We start from the raw sequence: 18,332 nt of genomic DNA on the forward strand, positions 1-18,332 counted from the left end.
GGGCGGAGGGCGGGCGGCGCGCAGTCCCCGCCCGCCCCGTCCTGCTGGGAGGCGGGTTTAAGGCGCTCGTGCGGCCGCGGCAACTTTGCCGACGGAGCCGGAGCGGCGCCGGGGAGGACCGCGCAGCCGGAGCGGGCGAGCAGCGGGCGAGCAGCGCCCCGCCGCGCCGCCGGCCTCGTCCTGCAGCCCTGCCAGGTAGGTGCCGCCGCTCCGCCCCAGTCCTGCTGTCGGTCCGGGGCCAGCGCGGAAGGACGACGCCCAAGCCTCTGAGCGCGTGCGGAGTGCTTTCCCGCCCGCCTCCGCCGGGCCCCGCGCGGGCTCGCCCCGGCGCCGGGGAAGCCCCGGGCCGAGCGGAGGCGGGCTGCCCGGGGGCGCCGGGAGGACCCCCTCGCCCCCGCCGCGCCCCAGGATGGAGCGGCCCGAAGCCGGCGCGGCGGGTGCGGCGCGGGAGAGTCGAATACTTTTGCCCAACTCGGGGTACTCCCGCGTTCCCCAGCCTCCCACCGCATCCCAAGTTCCTAGCCCCTGTGACGGCGCCGGCCCCGCTCTTTCCTGCCCCTGCATGGCGTCCTGTCCTCGAGCGGGGAGCCGCGTCTCTGTTTTAGCACAGGTGCTCCTCGGCGCGGCCCTTCGGACACCTTCCCAGACCTTTTCTCTGGCAGGGATGATGGGCCAAACCAGAGCCAAGTAACTGGGGATTCTCGGCCCCCAGGGTGGGCAGAACTCGAGTCCCTTCGGGAAATCTGGGAGGAGATGGCCATCTCGCCTCTGTTGAATCGCCCTCCCCGGCCGCAGAGGAAAGAGCGACTTCGTTTCTCCCTCCCAAGGAAGAAGAAAGCCTTCCGTTCATCCCGGCTTAGTGCGGCCCCCGCCCCACCGGCTCGAATATATGAGGAGGGGGCAGAGCGTTCTGCGAAAGTACTGTTCTCCATGTGTGCCTAGGAGCGGTTTCGAAGACCCCCATTTTCCTGCCGCTCATTAAGGGTGAACTTCGGGTCCCCCCCCCCCGCGCCACCCGGGTCTCCATCCGCTTCAAAACCCCGCAGTTCCCCTGCTCCACATTCACGCCACGCAGCCCGGGCGCTTGATGAATGGGGCTTCCCTGGGGGTGACTGAGTGGGAGGGACATTGCGGGCCATGCGGGCTGGTGGTGGGGAGGGGGAGCTGGGTGGCGGTGCTGCTGGAAACGGGGAGTGGGCTTGGCAGATCGTTGCCTCCCCTGCTCCTGGAGGTTTTCCAAGCCAAGCCCTGCTCTTGCTGCTTCAGTCTGCAGCTCGCAACACAAATCCAAGGGAAATTGCAGCTTCCTCTTTATTTTTGCAGTAATTGGTTTCAGTATTAATACAAGGCAGTGTTTAACTATATGTCACTTGGTTGTGCTGGGAAAGAGCTGAGCAGTGGTTCTTGGGCAGTGGAGGGTTCTTGGAGCAGCAAGCAAGGGGGAATCAGTTCTGAAACTACCCCTTTAATTTGGCAGTTTCGAAGTCCGCTTGAAGACTGTTGTTGGAGGATGCCTTTTCTGAGTGCAGCTGCATCAGTAAGGAGGTTCTGGGCTTGAGAATCTTTTTGCTGCCCTTCTCTTTGGTCACCAGTAAGCAGACAGACATTATCTGCATTCTGAACTCTTAGAGGAAGAACGGTTTTTTCCTAGTTCCCAGGCAGGGATGTAGTTTGGGCAGAATTCAATCCTGAAGTTAATTAATTCAGTGGAATCCCTAAATCACTTAGCATGTTTGGGTCTGGCCCTTTACTTCCTGTGAGGTTGACATTTTGCTATCCTGAACAGATTACTTGGAGGTAACCCTGCTCCTTGAAGTTCCCAGAAAGCGAGCCTAGGGTCACAGTCTCGTTTGGCTTAAGGGACCAGGTCCCAGAGCCTTGGTTATGTACATGGGATTAGCTTAATGCTAACTTTGCTACATTTGACCCTAGCCAGTCTGCAGTCAGCTCTACAGCTTCAATTTTTTGCCTCTCAAAGGGAAGAGGCAAGGCTAGAACCATTCTGCTGTAGGAAATTCCATGCTCGGGCTGGATTTTTTAAAGGGCAGCTAGACATGAGATAGCCGGTTCCACACTTCACAGGGCTTTGTGGCTCCAGGTCTCGCTGCCATCACCCTGTTGCAATCCCAGGAGAGCCTGATTTGCCCCCCTCAAGATATCCCTGCATGGGGTGAGCTGGGGCTTTGTTCTCTCTCCCGTGTCCAGAGGGTGGGTGCGCTTCCAGATTCCTCCGCTGGATTGAGACTGAGATCTTAGGCGTGTGAACTTTGCGAGTCCTCTTGTGGGAATGTGTTTCTGTCAGAGTGTATATTAGCAGAAAATCAAACAAGCAGAAGTAACTTGCATGGGATAAAGCATCCGATTGAGCTGGGAGGGTTGGGGTTACTCCCTGAATGCCACTCACCTGCTCATATTGGCCTGTGGAAATGACTGGCGGGGCAGACGCGGCCGTTCCGGTTGATTTTGATCATGAACACGATGGCGAGTGTGGGATGTTTGTATCTGAGGCTTTCCTTACTCATCTGGGGAGCTCCTGGGGAGGAGAGTGGGCGACCCTGCCTTGCATTCGCACTTCTCCTCCCCAGCACCAGCAGCACCTTACAAACTTTACGACCAAGGGGCACTGGTAGAAGTTGGCTGCTGCCCGCTGCTCATTCGCAGATGGAGTCACGGGGACCATTTTTGCCTACTGTTTTTCCAGAGTGGAATAAAATGCAATTATATGGGTTGCCCCAGGGAAAATCAGATCTAGAGCCGAATGCTGTTTTATAAATTTAAAAAAGATATTTTTTAGCTCAAAAGGTGGTGAGGAGCTGTCCCCCTCCAACCCTCCCACGATACCCGCGCATGCTTAGTTTGGGGAACAATTTCAGGTACTTAAAAACAACACTGCCACTTGTCAAATGGGCTTGCCTTACAAATTTGCCTTTCATTATGCTTTAAGCTACCATTATCGTTCTATGTCTTAAAGCAAATGTGCTACTCAGCAAAATTATGATTCCTTGAAACTAGGCAGTTCCTAATGGAATGTTAAAAGCCGTTTGCACAAACTGCCTTTCTCTGGTAAAAACAGTTCCCCCTAACCTCTCATCTAAATGCACAAGATTGATACTGAGCCTTCGCTACCACAAAACAAATGGCTGGCTGTGTTTTTAAATATAATATTCAGCATCCTCCTTGGTCGGCTCAAAAAAACACAAAGCGGGGTGCGGGGAGGGGGTGGAGAGTTGCCGCAAATGAAATACTCCTATATAATTATGACTTTTGGCTGCAGAGCTAAAGAAATTGGATGGGCAGCTTCTTAGATGGCAGCTGAGCTGAACTGGTTTGCATGATGAAAGCTCTGAGGTGGGTTCAGTGGTCCCCCCACATTTTCTCCCGAATGGCAGAGCTGTGCCAGAACCGGGCTTCTCACTTCTCTTTGTTTATAAAAATGTAAATTTGGCTGTAAAACAGCCTCAGGGTGGCATGCAATGAAAGCCCCCACCAAGAAAGTACAGCAGTGCAGAAAACCAGGGCTTTCTGGACACCACTGGCTTTTCCTGTTCCCCAGGTTCTTTGGCCCATGGGGGCAAGGTGTGCTTGCCCCCACGGGCTGGTGCGCCACTTCTGCCCCGCCGTGTGCTGTGTTGTGGCGTGGAGAAACGCCCCTTCCCTCTGCCCCTGAAAGCCCCCTCTGATTGGCCCGCCCAGGATTTGGCAGGCAGCACGAGGCCTCATGTTTTGCTTGGCTTTCATGGGGGCAGAAAGTTCTCAGCATCGCACAAGGTGCTCACTTGCCCAACTGGAGAGTTCTGCCCGAGGTGGTGGCTCATGCGGGGGGGGGTCCTGGTTCTGCCGGCCTTGGCAGGCTGTCTTGCAAAGCCACTCGTTTGCCACCAAGAGCGACTGTTCCAGGCGATTTCCCTCTGTGTGCAGGAGGACAAAATGGCAGGGACCATCTTAGCTACCTAAGAGGAAGGAAAGGACAAAACTCCGGCTGAGAAATAAGCATGGTGGAAAAAAGAGGGGTGTTGAGCGGAAGGAGATACGCTGCTCTCCAAAGGATGGGGAGGCGACGTGTTTGTTTCATGGGCGAAGAAACCAAAAGGCGGCAGGCCTTCTAAGATCACCGCAAGTCTTCAGAGCTCTCAGCTTTCCCTAGCCTGGTGCGGCCAAAGATATACTGTACTACCACTCCCATCATTCCTAGGCAGCATGCTTAGAGGTGTAGCTGAACACATCTGCATGCCTGGTTAGCGAAGGCTGGGTTCGAGCCTCCCCTTCTGCCGTCTCCATGGCCCAGCCGTCCAGGTCGTCCTTTCCAAAAGGAGCTGGGTTTGCTTTGCTCTTTGGGTGCTTGCAATCAGAAAACGTTAGACACCTGTCTGGTTTTTCCCTTCTTAATGGCTTCCCCTCTCCCCACCTGCCCAGTGCAGAGAAAGGCAAAGGAAGTGGTGTGAAAAAACCGGGGGGACACGAAGTGGTCGCTCCTGTCCACTTCTGTTCTCCCAGTGTCCTGGCTGCACCAGTGATTGTGGGTGGAAAGCATGTAATTCACCAAGCAGCTACTTTTTCCACCAGTGTCCTGTATCCTTAAAAAAAAAAATGCTATGTAAGCCTTTTAGTGCAAAGCACTCCTGTCTAGTTACTTTCATGCTTTGTAAACATACTCTGAAAAATGTTAGATGCTTTACAGCAATCTTTAAACACATGCACACATGCCAGAAACTTTAGGTAGTTTAAAAAATGCTACAGCATTTCAAAATAAAATTCTAAGGGACTGCTTTTTTTGTTAAATTAGGACTGGGATATGAAGACAGGTCTGTGCTTCAAAAGAAATAGTTTGTAACTAGATGGTTTCAGTTTAGAGTGGCTTAAGTTCTGAGGAAAAATCTGCAGATCAGAAAACAACACTTTCTAAAACAGTGGCACAGTTTGCTAAAAGAATGACACATTGTTTTTTAAAATAGCATTTTACTTCTTTTTTGTACTGCTGCATCAACATTTATTTATAAAAAGCACTTTAGTGCTGAGTGAAATATTAACCTAGTGATAAAATGGTACTAACCTGGGGCGTATGTTCGCTTCCCTCATGCATCACTATCCGCAAATCCTTTTCCAAAAGGCGGAAGATTAACATTAGGGCAAGAGGCACCACTCGCCTTCTTTAAAAATAGGGCTGCTGCAGAGAGAAGGAAGACGTGTGGGGAAGAGGCAGGGATGATTCTGCTTGCAGTCTAGCAGGTGCCCCACAGAAAGAGAGTGGACGCTGGGCAGTTGTGCTTTCGGGGATGTTCAAATACCGCAAGCCTGTGTGTTGTGTAGGACGCACAGCCGTTCCAAGAGCCCCGTGGACAAGCAGCAGCATTGACTTGTTTCTCACATATCCGCTTGGCTCGCTGTTTCCCACGATGAGCCTGGATTTTTCACAAGTTGAAAAAATCGAGCTAAAAGAATGGTAGGAAACCTGGAACTTGTAATAATCTCCCCAAATATGCAGCTGACAGTGGAAGTCTGGAAAACCTGAACCTCCGGGTAATGCCGCCTCTCTTGAATTGCTTGCATTGCATGTCAAAAGTAGACATTTGCATGAAAATGCAGCTTTCAGCACAAATTTCAGTTCTTTCTTCTCTCCACCACCCACCTGTTGTGAGTCCCTGAGAAGAAAAATACAGATTTCGCAACATAAGAGAGCAAGAATATTAACTATTTAATAGTGTGGGGTTTTTTCCTCTTTAAAATTAGAGTAGATGGAAAAAGAGAAAAGCCAAATTATTTGAAAGGATAAGGAGAATTCATTTGGGCATGGCAGGAGTCCATTCTTTGTGCTGTTGGATGTAGGGATGAGACAGGGCTGGGGAAATAAAAATAATAATGACTCGCAGAGCGTCTTTTACAAAATAGATGCTATGGCAGCCCATGAAGAAATGTCATACACTAAAATGGCACAGGGCTTGATTGGGCAACCTGAACTGAACGACGCTTGCCAAGAGGACCGCTTCCTTTGCACAGGCGCAGTGAAGGAGCCGGGTTGCCACGAATCCCACAGGGCCCGGTTGGGTCGCCCTCCTGGTTCTTGCCTGGTCCCTGCGAGAGATGTGGGTTGGCATGGGCAAAGATGCTCAGCTGTCCATTAGCATCTCCTGCATCTTGCCATTATTGTGTGGCCCTTTGCACAAGAGCATTTCCACGTTCTTTAGCCAAAATGATCTTCCCAAGCCACTGGTGAAGAGAAATAAGGTGGTCTCTTCACTCAGGCTTACAATTCAAAAAGACAACACTGCTGGAAAAGGGATTGTGAGGCATGCAGGGTGAAACACAACTATTTGGCAGTTCTTCCTTACAAATATCAGCAGGTAGTAATTCAACAGGTCACTTACCTGGATCTCAGCACAACAGAGGGGAGCTGATACCAGAGGTCGCATATCTCCATCAGGACTGGTATAGCCGTTGATTGTCTTACCAAACCTGCTGCTGTATCTCGTCCATTCTAATACTGGAGGGCCTTGAGCAGCCCGGCCAGGATGGTGCAGGGACATTAACGAGCACCTGGCTGAATACAGCTGCTCCATTAGTAGTGGGTTTTCCTATGCGCATTTTGCCATCCTGTCAACAATGACAACATTGTTATCATAACGCTAGGCTGAAATCAAGTTATCTTATGTCCGTAGCACCCCTGTGATCTACCAATTTAGTAATTCCATTAAAAAAGGAGAGAGAAGGTTGGCTGGGGATGACTTGACAAGCACATGATCCTTCCTAATAATTCATGCGTTCTTTTTCAGATGCTCACAAACTGCTTAATAACTATTCTAGAGTTTTACTTGGCAACCTAGATATCAAGCTGATTTGTTCGGAGTTGCCTGGATCCAACCTTTCTTTCTCTTGAATGAGAAGAACACTCTTCCAGCAAATCAGGCATTCAGCAAGAATTCTCAGACGTTGCAGCCAGTAGCTCTGAGCTATTCTCCACAAACTTCAGTTCCTTGAATGCAGTAATTTGACATAGCCAGGTAATCCAAACTTTCCTTGGAGGTGGCTCTTTCAGCAGTGACCCCCCCCCCCCCCACCCGGCCGTGGGAGCTCTCCCAAGCGAGGCTTGCCTGGTGCCAACATTGGCAGATTGATTGTTCAGGGGCAGGTCAAGAATTTTCCTCACTACCAGACATCTGAAGGCATGTGATTTTTTAAAAATCATATACATTTGTTTGGTTAGGGTCTGAACAAGACTTTAGTAGTTTCGTCCTGTTTTGGCACTTTTAATGGAAATGGTTTTTAGCTATTGGGTCTTTGTACATTTTAATACTGTTGTAAGTCACCTTAGGACTTTTTAAAGGGAAAACTATTCTAAGAAATTATATTCAGACCATTAATAGTCCAATAAAAGTTTTCCCATCCATTCAAATGTGCAGGAGAAAAACAAAACTTAACCCTCCCATAAACAACCTTCCATGTTCACAGTAGGTTAAAAGCTGTTTGAACTGTTCTTACCATAGATAAATGTTTGGCTGTTCAGCCACCATTAACAGTGCCTTAACCCACTGACGCAGGATTTGACGTCTGTCCCAGGAAGGCTGCAAGCGTTGGGCTTTCGGTGCAAATTTTACACTTGACTGTTGCAGGCAGCTTAGGCATTCCTTCAAACCTCGTTTCAGGAAGTGAAGCATTTTTGGAGCTCTGGTATTAAGAGCAGCATATTAGCAATGATCTGTGCGGTTTTGTAAAAGTCAGTTATCCTCCCAGAGTTACAGGTTTCTTCTTCTTCTTCACCCCTCATATCCCAGGTCACAGGTTCCTTCTTAACTCGCTTGTTTTACTTTGCCCAGAGCAAGCATACCTCACCTTGAGCAGGAGAACTGCAGAATGACCTGGGCTGAATCTTCTGGCCTTCTGGCGGATGACTTCCACATCCGTGGGGCTCCTTATGCATTGCAGCTTTTACTCTGAGCTTTTCAGGAACTTTTTAATGCTGCCTGCAGCTGCTGTGGCTTCCTGAGATGCCCCACCCCTTTCCTTTTTGTGGGAATGGTCCCTCATGCCTTCGCTATGTCACTGCTCAGAATCTTGAAGCCCATGTAAACAGCGTCCTTCCTTAGAATCCCATGCCGTGGCATCCCACCCAAATTTTCTGGAGCCCTTTGAAATGGGCTTCCTTGAAATGTGGGGTATTCATCCAGCTCTGCCCAGTGCACACTTCCCTTGCCATCACAACCTCCCAGCTGACAGGGCAAAAGGGTGTTTGGTTTAATCATTCGCTCCTTCACAAGTCTCTGTTGAGGCTTCCGTGTAATTTCCCGTTGCATTACGGGAGCTGTCCACGTGCATTAGGAGGAAAATAGACTCATTGACATGTGATGTCGTTTGCACTTCTCAAGGAATGGCAACACTATAAATGCTTTCAGACAAAGGCGTCCTGTCAAAGCCGGATATGTTGGCATCTCTGGCATGAAAGGGGCATTTTATCTGCTTGTACTGCTCACTTACCCTGTAGTCGAATGAAGACAATGCCGCTGCATTGTAGCAGTAAATGTAGCATTAATTAGGCTTTTGATTGCCTTTATCTTAAATTCAAGAGATGCAAAATATCACACTTCTAAAAAAAGAATGGGCAATTAATTTGAAATTGTATGTACGCGCCAGTTGGAGACAGGGAGGACTCAGACCAGCAAGTACGTCTCCTGTTTTCCCCCTGCTCCCTGAGTGGAAGTCTTAAAACTAAGCGGAGGTGCAGGTTCTCTCTCCCTTCCCGCTCGCACGCGCTCTCTCGCTCGCTCTCTCCTCCTCTGCATAGGATAGAAAAGGGAAACCCGATCCATCTGGGTTTCCAGCATCTGCTGGGCAAAAACAGGCGTAGGAACCCTTCCAGGAAAAGGTATAGAAAGTGGCAGTCCTTAATGGGAGGAGCTGAACCTTCACTTCCCCGGAAGGAAGCTGGGCTGAGCAGAGGTGCCCCAGCTGGCAGAGCCTGCCTCTGTGCTGCCTTGGGCCCATCCAAGCCCGACTGGAGCTTGAGGTGTGTCAGCAGAGACTAGTGCAGGGCACCCTCCTGTTTCTGCGTGCACCTCCGGTCCAGCCTTCCCGCCGGTCTCCTCCTGCCCCCGTCTGGAGAAAGCTGCAGTGCCTCCCCTGCATCTTTGGCTCCGATCCGTGGCTAAAGGTGGCAGGTGAGTCAGTCACCTGTTACGGGACATCAGAGGCAAGAGCCGAACACGTGCCACTATATATTTTGTATAATGCTCCTCTGCCAGGCGCAGCATCCTCAGCCCCAGCGAAGAAAGAACACTGAAGGGCTTTTTGGAATAACCCTTGCAGAGTGCCAATCCATCAAGGCTGACTTTGCTGTGAAAGGCAGTTAAAATGCTGGCTTGTAAAGTGCTCATTCATTTAACCCAGAAACCGATCATCTGTAGAACATTGTGATTCCACTTAATCGGAAATGGGTTTTGCGAGTGGCATCGCATCCCAGCCCGGCCACAAAGCCTGGATTCCTCTGGGCTGAAGACGAGCAGCTGATCTGATCTCCCGAGCTCCTATAGTTGGGTATTTTAAAAGGATGACAGAAGTGTCTGTGGGGACGGGAGGCTGTGAGAGTGGACGTTCCGGTGGGGTTCATTTGCTCTGTGCTTGCGAACGCTTAGTGGGACGTGAGATTCCGTTCAATCTCGGAGGGGGAGGGGGAAGAGGATGGGTCTGGGCAATTCGTGGTGAGGAGGATCGCTTGGCGTGGGCGGGGGCGGAGCAGCACGGAAGTCCTTCCAGCCCTCGTTTACTGCGGCCACGCTGGGTGCTCCTGCAGTGGGAGGAGCGCGGCAGGTGACAGACCCTTCCGCCAAGCGTTGGGTAGCTCCGTGTCCAACCCGGGAGCTCTGGCTTAACTCTTCCCCGAGGGGAGCCTGGTGCTGGGGCGTATCGGGGGCCGCAACCGAGAGGGCCTTTCCCCCAGTCACCAGTCCTCTTGCCGCCTCCTGTGGGGATGCCGGCCGCAATATGGCTCTGGCTTTGGCTGGGTGGGGGGGGGGGCAAGCCGGAGCTCCTGATTCGGATGTCACACCAGCCAAACCGGGAATGGGCAGCCCCGGCTGGTTGACTCGCTCCCACTGGACGGAGAGACCCAGCCAGCGAGAGGGGCAGGGCCTTGTGTGAACTCTGGTGGAAGCCCTGCAGGGCGAGTTGCGGTCCTCTTCTCTCCTGTGCGTGCTGCTTGTCTTAGTTATTTAAATTGCTTTTAGGCTGCCTTTAAATGTAAAAACTCTCTCAAGGTGCCGTCTGTCATACAAGCCATAGGAAACAGATGCAATAAAATGCAACAACGACATATTTGTTAAAAATTCAGTAAAAACAATGTCCTGATAAGAGAATGAATTGGAAGAGAAATTGTGTGTTCTGGTTCTTGTATTTCTATGGTGATTTTTTATGAAATGTCTCTTTTTAATAGAGATGTCATTTGTCTTAATGATGTATGGAAGTGGCATTGTGAGGATGTTTGCTGTCGTTTGGGGCCCTGAACATCTTTCAACCTGAGGGCCAAATTGATCTTGGTGCAGGGGCTACAGGCCACTGAGGGGAGGGGGTCTTCATGGGGGCAGAGCCAGGGACAAAAAGGGTGAGGCAAAACATCCTGAAAACACCCACATATTTCTACTTAGATTTCACAGTGCCGGTAACTAAGCTTTGGGGAACATTTCAGAGTTTTAGAACAGGGAATGAAACCAGAAAACCTGTGGAGCCCCTTGCTAGGAGAGCCTGGGAGAGGCGTGGAGGGCCCAGTTTGGCCTGCCGGCCAGCGATTCCCCATCCCTGCCCTGAAAAGTGGGAGCAAATAAAATATGCAACGAAGCGAGAACCTGCAGCCTGCAATGCCTTGTGCTGCTGTCTGTGCATCCCTCGCGGATCGTTCTCTCGGTGATGTCAAGGGGCGGATGCGAGCTGGTGAGCACGGCCAGCAGGTCCCTTCCTGGTGTTCCGCCTTCTTCCTGGCAGAAGAGGGCCGAGCTGTTCGCCTGCTTCTAGGTGGCCAGCAGTTCCAAAGGACGCTGCTTTGCAAAACTTGGGGCATTCGATGAACAGCAGTGTAACCGCGGTGGCTGTTGGCATGAGTTCCTAATTGATTTACCTGATTTATATCCCACCTTTTTTCTCATAAATTACTCAAAGCCCCTTGCATCGTTCTCCTGCTGCTGCTCTCAGTACCCACAACAACAACCCTGCGAGGTAGGGTGGGCTGAGCATCTGACTGCCCTGAAGTCATGCAGGGCCTGAGCAGGGACCAGAGCCCCCTTCTGCGCTCTTTTCAGAGTGGGAAAGGGAGGCGCGCTCCCTCCTCCGGCAGCCTGTGCGTTTGCCGATTTGAAACCTTGTTTACTTCTCCGCTGGGGAGAAGAGGGGCGTTGCTGCGTTCGCTAGTGACGGGCAGGGCTTTGGTTGGATGCAGTTCCTGTGCCGCGAGAGGCAGGCAATTTGCAGAAGGGCTGCATCGTATTTGCTCGGTCAGACACGGTGTGTTCACAGTGGGGCATGTGCTGCAGCGGAAGTCGCGTTTCCAAGGTCTGAGCAGACCATGCGGACTCTTCACAGGGGCGGCAGTAGAGCCAGAGCAGTCCGAACTCTGCGCCTTGCTTAAATTGAGCAGGCTTCATCCGGCCGCGCAATTATTTGTATTATATATACTTAAGCTGCCATTTCCATGGTTTTATTCTAGCAATACGGCTGTGAAATCACACTTGGACATAAGGAAGTCATGCGAGCGACTGCGTAGAATATTCAGTCGCAGGGACTGGCAGGCAGGGCCCCTTTCGCCCGTGGCTGGGATGCTTACAGAGCTTTCGCCGTTGGGCAGAACAGAAACGGACTCATTGGAGCAGCTGCTCCGGTTGGCAGGACCGTTTGCGTACCCACAGGCCTGACTTCTCTGTGGGTTGCACTGCAAAAGCTGCAGAGTTGACTCTGAAGGAGCAAGTTGTGCTCCTCGGCTGGCGATTCTGCAGGTCCCGCTCCGTCAGCATGTTGGTGGGCGGCAAGGAAGGTGTGCATCCCAGAAGCTTCCAGCTCTGCTCTGCGAAGCACGGCACTTGAAGGCAGATTTCTGAAAATCCCATTTCAAAGCAGATCATTTGCATGTAAGGCAGGTGTCCCTGAAATTCTGATACATGTACCTTTCCTTATATTGCAATTTTTAGATGTCCAGATCTTGACATCTTCAAAATTGTACTGTTTAGGTGAGATGTCATATCATTCACCTTCTTCTAATTTAGCAGAGCACCAGCTGAAATGCATCGCTTACCAGATAGTGTCCCTGCTCCATTGTCCAAGTGCATAACTTTTCTCCAGTTGCCACGTGCACAAAATTTCAGCAGACTGATTATATTTATCAGCTCACTTGGATTATGTTCTGTTTGCACTTTGTATTTTAGCTCACACAGGGCAGGGTCGCTATCAGGAGGGCGACAGAGGTTCCGTTCGGCCCGTTTCCCTGCGCAAAAGGCACCCAGCAAAACCTGTGCAGAGAAGCAGGGGCCCAGGCCGCCGTGGGGCTGGGGCTGTGGAAGAAGCACAGCACAGCTCCTGCCCTTCCTTGGGGAGGGGTGTGGGGCAGTGGCCAGCTGGCCCCAGGGCCTGCAGGGCCCTTGTGCAAGGCCCTGGCCATAGCCTTGGAAGCCACCTTGGCTTCCTGGGAAGAGGAGAAGAGGTGCGGTATAAATGTAAAGTAATAAATGAAGAAGAAGGTGCCTCTCTCACCAGGGCCAGCTTCCTGCCCCCTCGCCACACGTTTCATGTTTTCTGCCCACCAGACAGGCATTGCCTTTTTGAAAAAAAATTGCCTTGGACAGTTTGAACTGAAAACGGCAAATGAAAATGCTTTAAAGCAATGCTTGCACATCAGGCCTGCACATTCTCAACAAACATCCTGGCTCGTTGGAGCTTCTCCTGAGAGTTTTTCTGAGCATTTCTAGGCAAAGGCAGCCAGACACCTGTAATGGCTGTAGTTGCTGCCCTAGCAATGCACAGCCGAAAGGCGTGTGTGTCCCCCGTCGCAGTCCTCTTCCATGGGTGCGCAGGGGAGCATGGGTCTGCACCGGGGCCGTAGGGAGTTCTGCTTTGCACTCCGAGGCCCCTGCCTGAGGACTGCGGGGTCCTTTCTGGTGTGTGTGTGGTGTGGAGTCTGGCACGGATGCGTGGCTGACGCTGGTGGGTGGCACTGGCTGTGGAAGAGGAGACCTCCAGGTCTGGCCTCACGGAGCGCGCTCTCCGGGTCGCTTTCCAGCCCTGCTTCCGAGAGCTTTTGCACTGGCACTGCCGGGGCTTGGGGCTGGGGTCTCTGTCCTGTTACGGAAGACTTCTGGAGCGATGGAAGCCCATCATCCACACGAGCGCTCTCCTCGGTTGTCTCCTGCATGACACACACTCTGGGTTTCATTCTCTTGCTGCCCCTCTGCTTTTCCTGTTGATCCCCAATTTTTTTGGTGGAAGAAATCAAAGCAACCTAATTGCCATTCATGAATCCATTTTTTAATGATGCCAATTAGGAATAGTTTATTAGCAACCAGCTTGAAAAGCATCAGGGAGGCTAATTTACCATGGGAGGCCTTTCATGTGCTTTGCAATCTGGGCTCTGCATCCAGGCTCCAAATGAGATCACCAGAGGAATGACCCGGCTATTTAAAAGCCAATTTGTACACAGGAAGTTTAAGCCTGAGTATTCCTAGTGATGAAAAATGCATTATTTGGTCTTGTTAAGGTGCCCGGCTTCTTTCTAAAACATGAAGCCCTGGTTTTATTCTCTGTGCTTGAAAAGCGAGCAGCGGGGCTCTTTGGGGATCGGGTGGTTTGGCTCAGCAGTGGCGTTTCCTTCGGCCCGGCTGTGCGGGAGACGCGCTTCAGCTCGACACCGTGGAGCCCATGGATCCGTCCTTTTGGAGGCCACGGGGGCACCCATGGGCGGCTGGGACTTGTAGGGTGCTCACGTGATGGTTCTTGACATACATATATCCTGTGTTGGAGAGCACCTGTAGGAAAAGGAAATAGGGACAAAGGCGGAAGGAGGAAGGGTTCCCGGAATGAACACCGCCTGCCCCACAAACCTAACTCTGTTAATTTTTAAAAATGCCTTGAGATTGGCAGATTATTTGTGTCATAGGCAGCTCCTTCAACAAATAGTGGGGTCTGTCCCATGTCCTAAATTCTGTATCTTGCTTGACTGTGGCTCTGTCTTAAAAAGTGCAGCCCAGGGCGGCAAGTCTGTGCCGCTGGAAATTGTACAATTGGAATGGATGCCGCAGTGCTCTTAAAATGAGGTTTGGGGATTCTGGTGACCAATTTTGCTTCTCTTAGCTGCAAGCAAGAACGATCTGGAGCATTGTCCCTGCCCCAGCAACTGGAAATCAATCTTTTCCTTTGATTTTTAAGATCTCACCAAACACATCCATTGTCAAAGTTCAAGGGGGCTAGAAACTTAGATTCCGTGAGTGTTCTTGCACATGGACTCCATCTGAGAAGTGGCTGGCTGTTCCTTCCCACAGTAATAAGTGCACAACTGGGCAATCTACCTTCACAATGTTTGAATTGTGTTGATGCCTAGTGCTATTCTCCATGCTGAAATCTTGAAATCATTCCCACCACTATTATTATTCTATAGCTTGTGTTTAATGAGCTGTTTTTTTCTGAGAGGTTCTGGCCCACAGTTTATTTGTTAGAGATTCACATGCCTTTCTGTTTAGTTCTGGTGCCAAGGCAACAATGTTAAATAAAATCCTTATGTTGACAGTCCATCATATTCTGCAGCAGAAGTGCATTAGCAGAAATGGAGTGGCTTAGAAATTCACATTAAAATACTTTGGGTGCTTTGGAACATGTTGGTACATACTTTCAGCACTGGCTTTACTGCAGTGCCACTGGATTTTTTTTGCCAGTGCAACAATGGGGAAAGCTCTTAGCTTAATTGAACTGGGTGTCTTAATACTGGAGCTCATCAGTCAACAGCCAGAGTTCGTTCCTTCAGTTATGGTTAATTGTATTTCTCTCCAGGGTTTAGCAAAATCAATGGCACAGACCAAAGATCCAGTGCCCCCTCCCCCGCCTTTCCAGTATTGCGCAGAGAAGCAACTGCTGGTGAAAGCAATGTAGCTCAGAACAACTTTAAAAAAATATTTTGGAGAGAGAAGAAAAAGCTTCTGAGGTTAGTAGCACAGTGAAGGCGAAGTTGTTTGCTTGTTTTATTTCTATACCAAGGCTTTCTGGATGGTTAACAAACAAAATCAGCACCAGACAATAAAACCGCAACACTTGCAACCTCATCAGCGCAGAGGAATAGCAGCGGTACATGAGAAAATGCAATATCAAAACTAATGTCTAAAAGCTGACTGTCGAAATACTGGGAAAATAAAAGCAAAGCATGGAGAGCAGAGCAGGCACCAGGCGCCCCTCGCCGGGGAGCTCGTTCCCTGGCCGGTGCGGCTCTGTCTCAGCATTCTTCCAAGGAGGCCGGAAGTGGTTCCTGGAATACGAAAGGCCTGGCAGCTGGAATGGGGCGCACGGGTCCTCGCGCCAGGCCTTCCTGCTGGATGCCGCAGGGACCTTCCAAGTAGCGAGAGACCAGCGATGGCCCAGCTGCGTATTCATTAGTGCAAGGATGGATCCTGCGCCTCTTCCCAGGCGAGGAGCAGGGCAATGGGCTGTGGAGTTCCCTTCGCCTTGGTCTACTGGTTTTCCAGCAGGCAGTGTGGGGAGACGGGGATGGGAGGGGAGGTATCCATGACGGAACTCAGCTTGGCACATGTTTCCAGGCTGGTTCACCCCCCAGGCACTGGCCAGACCTGCTGAACTTCAGCCGGGTAACTGCATCACATGGCCCTCGGACCACACTCAAACCTCAGGAGCACGGTCCTCCATGCATTTGTTTAATACAGTGGTACCTCGGCTCACGGGCACCTCAGTTCACGACCAAATCGGCTGGCGAACAGAAATTTCTGAAAAATTTTGCCTCGGGTTGCAAACTCCGCATTGAGTGACAATCACGATTGCAGCCGTCTCCCCCCAGTCATGCCCATGATCGCGCCCGTCTCCCCCACATTGCGCCCGCGATCACGCCCATCTCCCCCCAGCGCAGCTGCTTCAAATTTTTGCGATTAAAAAAAAAAAAAGAGTTCTAGAACAGATTAACCTTACTTACATTGAACCTTAAGGGGTAATTTGACTTGGCTCTTGACCAGAGTCCTGGAATGGATTAAGTTTGTGAGCCAAGGTACCACTGTACTGTTCTTTTTTTTTAAAGACCTCAGCCTGGTAGCTCTTTCCATAACTTGTGGCAAAGCCAGCCAAAGTTAGACAGATCTGACCCCCTTGATTTTGGTGCAAGAAAAAGCTTGATATCTTCTCTTCGCTGGCATCGATTCAGATTTGCTTTGGACCAGGTCTGAAGCATGATCATTATTAGTTGGGGTGGCATAGAATTTGGACTTCACCTAAAGCAGGCCATGACAGCCGCTGCTGGGTATCACGGTTGCTTTTCACAATTCAAACTGAGTTGCCAAGGAATTTCATGCCTTCCAAACCAGCGAGAAGAGCAGCCCCCATAGTTTATCCTAAATAGAAATGTCTTGGGAAAAGCAGGATAGTCTATCTTTTACTAATGCAGCAAGCCTTGATTAAACAAAGGAGAGCTAGCCTGAATCAGACTGTTTGAAAGCATTGCTTTACACCCAATTTGCATGCCTGCCTGCCTTGCGCATAGGTAGAGGAACTTCGTTCAGATATTCTCAAACTGGGTTTCCTTTATGGCCTGCTGCTGTTACAGGTTTTCTCCTCCAGGGGAAGAATAATAGGATAAACCTCATGCATTACACAAAAAGATCCAAAGACTTGTGGAATATTCTGATCAAAAGGTTTCACTTTCATTGTTAGTGCTTGCCCCTCCCTCCTCACACTTAGCTTCTTGGACAGGTCTTCTTCGCTCCCAACAAGCCTCTTCTATTCATTGCATTTTTTGAAATTTAGTACTGAAGTGGTAAGGGTTTGATTCTGTGAACATACATTTACAAAGGAACAATGGCATTAGGGTCTTTGTAAGTTTATTTAGGGATATGGTGGCGCGGTGCTTTAAACCGCTGTGCTGCTGTGCTGGTTGATCGAAAGGTGGCCGGTTCGAATCTGCACAGCGGGGTGAGTCCCCGTTGCTCCATCCCAGCTCCTGCCAACCTTGCAGTTTGAAAGCATGCAAATGCAAGTGGATGAAAAGGTACCTCTTTGGTGGGCAGGTAACAGCGTTCCGTGCACCTCGGTGTTCAGTCATGCCGGCCACACAACCATGGAGAGTGTCTGCAGACAAACGCCGGCTCCCTCGGCCAGGAAACAGAGAGGAGCGCTGCCCCCTCGAGTCAGGCATGCCTGGGCTTCATGTCAAGGGGAAACCTTTACCTTTAAGTTTATTTTATAACATTTTTGCTGTGAAGAAGAGGCATGTGATCTTTGCAGTCACAAATTCACAGTTGTGAGGACTCTTAAAAAACCAAACATCTGTGATAATATCTTCTAGACAGAAAAATTGCCCAATAATCTTGCAGAAACCTCTGGAAAAGCATGACATTGTGACTGGATTAATAGAATTCATGTACCAAAATTTTTAAATATTGCATGAATATTCAGCCTCATGCTACATAATTAAAAACTAATCCTTATGTGTTAATGAATAACCTTTGAACTATAATGTATCTTACATTAAAAAAACCTTACCTTTAAGATGTTTGCTTAAAAAGTATTTTTTAATAAAGTGGTTTTAATTTTTAAAAACTGATTTTTAGCCTCCCTAGCCTGAATTATCTCAAGTCCGGGTCTAATTCTACCTTTTATGAATTAGACTGATGAAAAGAGGAGTTCTTCTTGATCCCACACATTCCGCCCACACAGTGACCAACTGGCTGCCAATAGGCAGCCCCCACGTGGGGCAGGAATTCCATGGCGCACTCCTACCCATGTGCCCCAGCGACTGACATCCGTAGGCACCCTGCTGCAGAACTGGAGGTAGTGCAGAATCACCAGGACTATGATAGTCTCCTTTTCCGTGAATTTGCCAACCCCCCCCTTTGAAGCCCCACGGATTGATGCTGGTCATGCCACCCAGTGGAAGCAAGTTCTGTGTTCCGGTGACGCGCGGTGCCCAGCTGTGCCGCCCCGTCTTCGCCCTGAATCTCCTGCCAAGAATCTTCATGGCATGCCCCCGGTCAGGTTCTCGAACTATGCGCAGGGTACCATCCTGTCTCTGCCCCGCTGCCCCACGTACAATGCTGCATGTCTCTGTCACGTCTCCGCTCACTTGCCTTTCCCCCAAGCCAGACATTTACACGTTCCTTCATAGGAAG

General features: G+C 50.3%; 1 protein-coding gene across 1 annotated transcript in view; it reads left to right on the forward strand.

The window, feature by feature from the left end:
• The first annotated feature begins 82 nt into the window (after positions 1-82).
• The window catches only part of MEGF11 (multiple EGF like domains 11), a 303,278-nt gene continuing 285,028 nt past the window's right edge, over positions 83-18,332 (forward strand). Inside the window, exon 1 of the mRNA XM_044445070.1 lies at positions 83-195. The gene's annotated coding sequence lies outside the window, so the exon portion shown is untranslated. The remainder of the gene's footprint in view (positions 196-18,332) is intronic.

This window comes from Varanus komodoensis, unplaced genomic scaffold (genome assembly GCF_004798865.1).
Source record: "Varanus komodoensis strain SLA01 unplaced genomic scaffold, ASM479886v1 scaffold46_3, whole genome shotgun sequence".
Lineage (NCBI taxonomy): Eukaryota > Metazoa > Chordata > Lepidosauria > Squamata > Varanidae > Varanus > Varanus komodoensis.